This window comes from Aphelocoma coerulescens, chromosome 20 (assembly GCF_041296385.1).
Source record: "Aphelocoma coerulescens isolate FSJ_1873_10779 chromosome 20, UR_Acoe_1.0, whole genome shotgun sequence".
NCBI classification, from domain to species: domain Eukaryota; kingdom Metazoa; phylum Chordata; class Aves; order Passeriformes; family Corvidae; genus Aphelocoma; species Aphelocoma coerulescens.
This window is the reverse complement of record NC_091033.1, coordinates 13,530,424-13,536,583: the sequence shown is the minus strand read 5'-3', so window position 1 is coordinate 13,536,583 and position 6,160 is coordinate 13,530,424.

Genomic DNA, 6,160 nt, shown 5'->3' with positions numbered 1-6,160 from the left:
AGCTGGTGTCAAACAGGAGCCCAAAGTGCCACTTGTGCTGTTGGCAGCCCGGGATGGGCAGCGGGCGCTGGAACGTTGACTTGGCAACTTTTAATGGATTCAAGGGAATAGTTTGCTGGAGGATGTTTGCTTTGTTGTGGTTTGCTTTTTGTTGAAGAGGGCAATTTAATTTTCTTTTAATGTAGGTGAATTTGAATGCTGGTGAAAGTTGAAAACTGCGGAAGTCTTGGAATCTGAAATCTGGGTTTCTTGAGATGCCACATGAGTCTCCCGCAGCATTGCGTCCATGGGGCTGTTCTGGGGAATTCATGGGACAGTTAGTTTTGTTTCCATGCTGTTCAAGCCTTGGCCTCTCTTCTGAAAAGCTCAAGAAAGCATCCAGTTAGTGCCAGTTGTATAATAGGGGGCTGTGTTTGTGGTGTGGAACCTGCCCGCTGGGGACTGCACTGAAATGCAGCAACTTCCCCACACACTGGTGGTGAAACCTGGCTCAGGTGTGTACAAGTGGAAAAGGCCTGGAAGGTTCTGTGTCCTAAATCACTGTCCTGGGAGCTGCCTGGCTGGCTGCACACGGGAACAGGTTCAGTCCTTTCCGTATTGGTGCCTCTGAATCCCAAAACCTGAGCGTGTTCCCACATCCCGACCCGCAGAGCTCAGCCTGCTCTCAGTGGTCAGAACTGCAGCTTCATTTGGTCTCCAGCTGCCACACCATGAGATCATCACATGCCACTCAAATTGGCCAAAAAAGCTGAAAGTTCCCTTTAAAACTTGATGCTTGTTAGACTAAAATATTTCTTACTCATATCCTATTCTTAGCTAAACTGAACAAACAGAGTTGTCTGTGAGTGTCCTGCCTTGCTGTGCAGCCCAGACCCCTGTGCAGTTGGGAGATTTTGCTCCAGATTCAGACCCTGCCAAATAGTTTCTTGGTTGCATTTAAAAATAAAAGGGCTGTTTAGACATTACAATCCACAGAGGGTCTGAAATCAGTGTGTCCTAAACTGAATACAAATCACAGACAAAAAGTGTTTTGTTGGGAGGGTCACAAATGGAACTGATTACTGCTAGACTGTGGATTTCCTTCTGGAGGATGGAGCTGATAGAATTCCTTCCTGACAGTTAGAAATTATAATTGAGTTGGGGTTTTGCTGTGCTTCAAATTTAACCAAGCTTCAAAATGAGTAAGAGGGATGGAATCCAAATCCATCTGCAGTTCTGCCTATAAACCAGGATTTTAATCTAAATATCCATCCAAGTGCCCAGTTCCTGGGGAGGTGCTGCTGCCGGTGTCGGAGTTGTGGCTTTGTCAGGAATTGAGCTTCATGTGGATTCAAGTATCTCTTACAGGTCAGTGACAGAATTCAATTTACAGACAGACCACAGATCCCATTTGGGAAAGAACCGGTTTCATTATGGCTTTGAGTAAAATGAAATTCTCTTTTGAAAATGTTTCCCTGCCAGCTCTTTGTGACACATCCAGCACAACCCAACCTTTGTGGGGTATCTGTGAGAGGTTTTCTCAAAAGCCAAGGGCTCGCTGGTGAAGAGCAACCCCTTCCCCTTGCAGAAGTGTTCAGCTCTGACTGCACTGCTACTTTTTCCACAAAGTCCTTCCCTTGTTTCGTCTCATTTGCCTCTTTCTTTCTGCTGCCTACAGAAATTTCCTCAATGATAGAGGAGGGCAGGGAATGGGGAATGATGAGGGTGATGATGCTCTGGTTTTTCAGCCCCTTTGCTCTTTTGGGGCTGATCTGCATTTGTGCTGCAGCCAAGACAGGGAATTTTCTCCTTCTTCCAGGCCTTAAGTGTGACATCAGTTGGAGTCAGGATAGACTTGGAGTTTGTCACTTCTTGATCAGGAGAAATTCCTTGCTGGAAAGAGTGGCCAGGCCTTGGCAGGAGCTGCCCAGGGAGGTTTGGAGTGCCCATCCCTGGAGGTGTCCAAGGAAGGCCTGGACATGGCACTCAGTGCTCTGGGCTGGGGACAAGGTGGGGATTGAGCACAGCTGGGACTCGATAACCCTGGAGGTGTTTTCCAACCATAATGATTCCATAATTCTATGCAAGGCTGACCTGACTCTAAATTCTATGTTGTTTGCTTAAAATAGAAACAATATGACAGTGTAAGTTTTCCTAACAGTCATGAATATCACATTTGTGCCATGAGTTTCCTCTTCTGTGTTTTTTTTTTTTTTAATTAAAAGCAAATTTTTTTTAATTAAAACTAATTCCAAGGAATGCCTTAGTCTCAGTGATAAGTGAGGTTTGCCCTGCCTTGGAAGGGCTGCTGTGCTGGCTGGGATGGGTGTAGCTTTCTGCAGCTTGCCTACAAAGCTAAAGAAATGCAAAGCAGCTTATTGCTCAATTCTGCTGACTTTAGCAACTAGGGAGGACAAATTAAAAAAAGAAAAAGGGAATATCTAGTCTCAACCTGGGCATTTAATGGGTCCCAAAATGTGCTGAACTCTTTAGTCTAAATGGGCTCTTTAGTGTGGTGTCAAATAAGTTAAAAAGCGAGGGAGCTTTACAAAGCTGCCTTCATTGTTTAAACTTGTTTCACTCATGTTAAGGCTAATGTACATTTATTCAGACTGACAAAGTGCTGAATTTACACAACAGGGATAGTAATAATTAGGTCAGATACTTTTCAAATGGCAGCGGGGGGTGGGAATACTTGGCTCTTTCATGCTTATGAATGGCAATGATTATTAGCGCTGGCCAGGCCAACCACAATACCTGCAAATGCTCCTCTCACCCCATGGATTCCCCTGCCCGGCCAGTGCCACCTCCCAGCTCCCTCCCTGTCTGCTTCAGCTGCCAGCCAGCCTCTGCAGAACGTGGAACTGGTGAGAACGTGGCATTCCTTATGGGAGTACATAGATTTTTAGTGAGCCAAGAGCTGTCCTTTGAAGCTAGGCTCCTCTTCCCTGCTGAGATCTGACTGGGACCAATAAATTATATTAACAAAATTGAAAACTCGGCCATTAAATTGCATTGTCTGCTCAACTGTATGACGTTGAGCTCTAATCTTTCACTTTAGACTACCCAGTTCTTATATATTTATCGTGGTGCCCTTAACCATTCACACCCCTGCGGTGCCGGGGGAGATGCGGTGTCCGTACCTCGCACCTTTCTCAGGTATTTGGTGCTGGTGACTCCCAGGACAGAACGCCGGATTAGTCACTCCCAGGAGCTCATCCAGCACAGCAGGATTTGTTTCTCCAAGAGCTTTTTTTCCTTGTCTTTCCTAATATATGAACAAGCGCTGTTGTTTAATTCAGTGCCACCCAATCTGCTCGCATTTGAATTGCGGTCAGCAGGGCTGTGCTGGGCTGCTCGGATCCACTAAGCTGGAGCCATTTACTCCCCCATTGAGATTTAAGCTACTCCAAGCTCATTTGGTTTGCACGTTCCCATTCCTTAAGGAATCATTAAACAGCTCCCAGCGCTCCGGTCCCACTTGGATGCAGCGAGGAGGCTCCATGGGCACCGCCAGCCCCGCGCTCCGGTGGGCAAAATCCGCAAAATAAGCTGGAATTTCACCGAATGGGCGAAGTTTCAGTGTCACACACACCTTTCCCCCCAACTCCCTGCGAACGAGCATCTGTAAATGAGTGAGGTGCGCTCCTGGGGATTCACCAGGATGCATCCCGGGGAATGCGGGATCCACAGCGGGGAGCGGGCGCGGGGGCGTCTGGAGCATCCCGAAAATGCTGTGAAATGCATCGATCCCGAAGGGAATGGCTGGGCTGGAGCCGCCGCAGGCCGGGGCCTGGGCGGGATTGAGTCTCTTTACGACTTGTTCTTTTTATTTTGCTTTATTTAAGGAATTTGGAGCCAAATGCTCGCGGCCTGAGGCCGGGCTGCGCTTCCGGCGGGCGGCCAGGAGGGGGCGGCAGCCGCCCGGACACGGCCAGCGGGGAGCGCCCCGCGCTGGGGACAGAGAGGGACAAAGGGGGACAGGGGGGACAGAGAGGGACAGAGAGAGACAGAGAGGGGACAGAGAGGGACAGAGAGGGACAGGAGGGGACAAAGGGGGACGGGGGGGACAGAGAGGGACAGGAGGGGACAGAGAGGGGACAGAGAGGGACAGGAGGGGACAGAGAGGGGACAGGATGGGACAGAGAGGGACAGGAGGGGACAGAGAGGGACGGGGGGACAGGAGGGGACAGAGAGGACAGGAGGGGACAGAGAGGGGACAGAGAGGGACGGGGGAGACAGAGAAGGGACAGAGAGGGGACAGAGAGGGACGGGGGAGACAGAGAGGGACAGAGAAGGGACAGAGAGGGGACAGAGAGGGACAGGAGGGGACGGGGGGGAAGGGGGGGACAAGGGGGAAACAGGGAGGGGACAGAGCGAGCACATCCCAGCGGGACCCCCCGGAAACCCAAAGCCCAACTCCGACCCTTCCAAAAGACTCTTTGCTGCCCGAAGTGCCCCAAACTCCCCGAGCGCGCTGTAAATCATCGCCGTTTTCCAGCGTAATGAAAGTGCCGGGCATCCAGAGCGGTGCCAAAGCTGCCCCTCCCGCCGCCTCCGGAGCGTGCCCCGTGCCCCGCGGGTCCCTGCGGTGATGAAGGTGGCGATGAAGCCGCAGCATCCGCGGGGTCCGCAGCGCTGCAGGAGCCGCTGTGTGTCCTCTGCCACAGAGCCTCGCTGGGGCGTCTGCCCTGCGGAATGCGGGATTTCAGGATAAATCTGTCGTCTCTGCCGTCCTTTCCTGCTGTCTCCGTTGTTCTCATGCATATGATGTTGGTATGCACTTAAAACCGAGGAATTCATCGTAATTGTGAGTGGGGGAGCATTAACAGTGGTAAAGAGAAGGGCTGCAAAGAGGGAGAGGCAGTGCCCGACTTTTCATGGATGACTCCCAAGTGAGAACAGCAGGATTTATCTGACGGTTCATACACTGATTTTTCAAAGTGAGTTGGTCAAAAAATAGAGGGTTTGTTACACAGAAAATTCCAGTGTTTTGGGGCTTGTTTCTATCCCAGATCCGAATGAAAAGCACAAACTACTCCCCCAAGAAATGTCCTGTTAGATGTTGATTTGGGAGAGTTGTTCCAGCAATGTACAAATATTTCCTTAATAAAAACAAGCTACTCAGAGAATTAACATTGCATATATCTTAAATTTGAAATGAAATCGAATATTTGGCTCTGTCACCCCATAAAAACAGTGCAAATAGCTGCATACTTGGGATTTAAATCCTATTTTCTGGCATCTGTATTAATATGGAACATTTTCTCCTTGCAGTGTTTAGTGCTCCACGTTTGATTTGGAGAGATCCCAGAGTCAAGTTGGAATTTCAAAAACAAAAGAGGGAAAGAAAAACTTGTCTTCTATTTTAGGGTCCTGCAGTACTGGAAATGCAAAGGCTGCAGAGTGAATATTTAACAAGCACATGAGAATCTAAAAAAGTGTAAAGCAAATGCCAGGCAGCAGTCGCCTTGCCTTGTTCAACTAGAGCAGCATTAAGACATTAAAAATAGATTTACAGATTTCATAATGCGATTGCAACATTCACACAGGTTGGGATTTTTAATTTAACTTTGAACTGGATCATGCAGATTGCAGGGAGACCAGAATGGACTATATTCTAATGGGGGAATTTGCCTTACGCAGGATTAACATATCAAAGGCAGGGCAGGATTTTTGGAGAAGATGGCACAATGATCTGGCTGCTTGTGGGGTTGGCACCTACCAGAGCTGTTGGCACTGGAGGAGGGTTTCAGACCATGAATCAGGGAGGCACTAGCTCTGCTCTTGTCATGTTCCTTGTGTTGCCCACCGGGCTTGGTACAAGCTGCTAAATTTTGCTTCAATCTTCCCTTGGCGTTTGAGGTCTGGTCAAACAGAGGTGGCAGCGTCCTGGTTTAAAAAAATAACTAAAGCACTAAGAAAAGGCACTGCTGGCTGGGTGAGTTAAGAGATGCAATCCCCTCCTGCTTCCTCCCTCCCAGGGGCCATCACACCCTCACTGAGGTGTAGTTGATCATGTCGGCTTCAACACCAGCCTAAATAATATTGCCAGGAAAGGACTTCAAGGCAGGCAGGGATTCCCAGAGTTTGTATCCCTAACAAGGGTGGACCGTTGCAGCATTTTGGAGGTGCAGTGGAAAAGGTGAAGAGCAGAAAGGACACAGGCAGGGCCTGACTC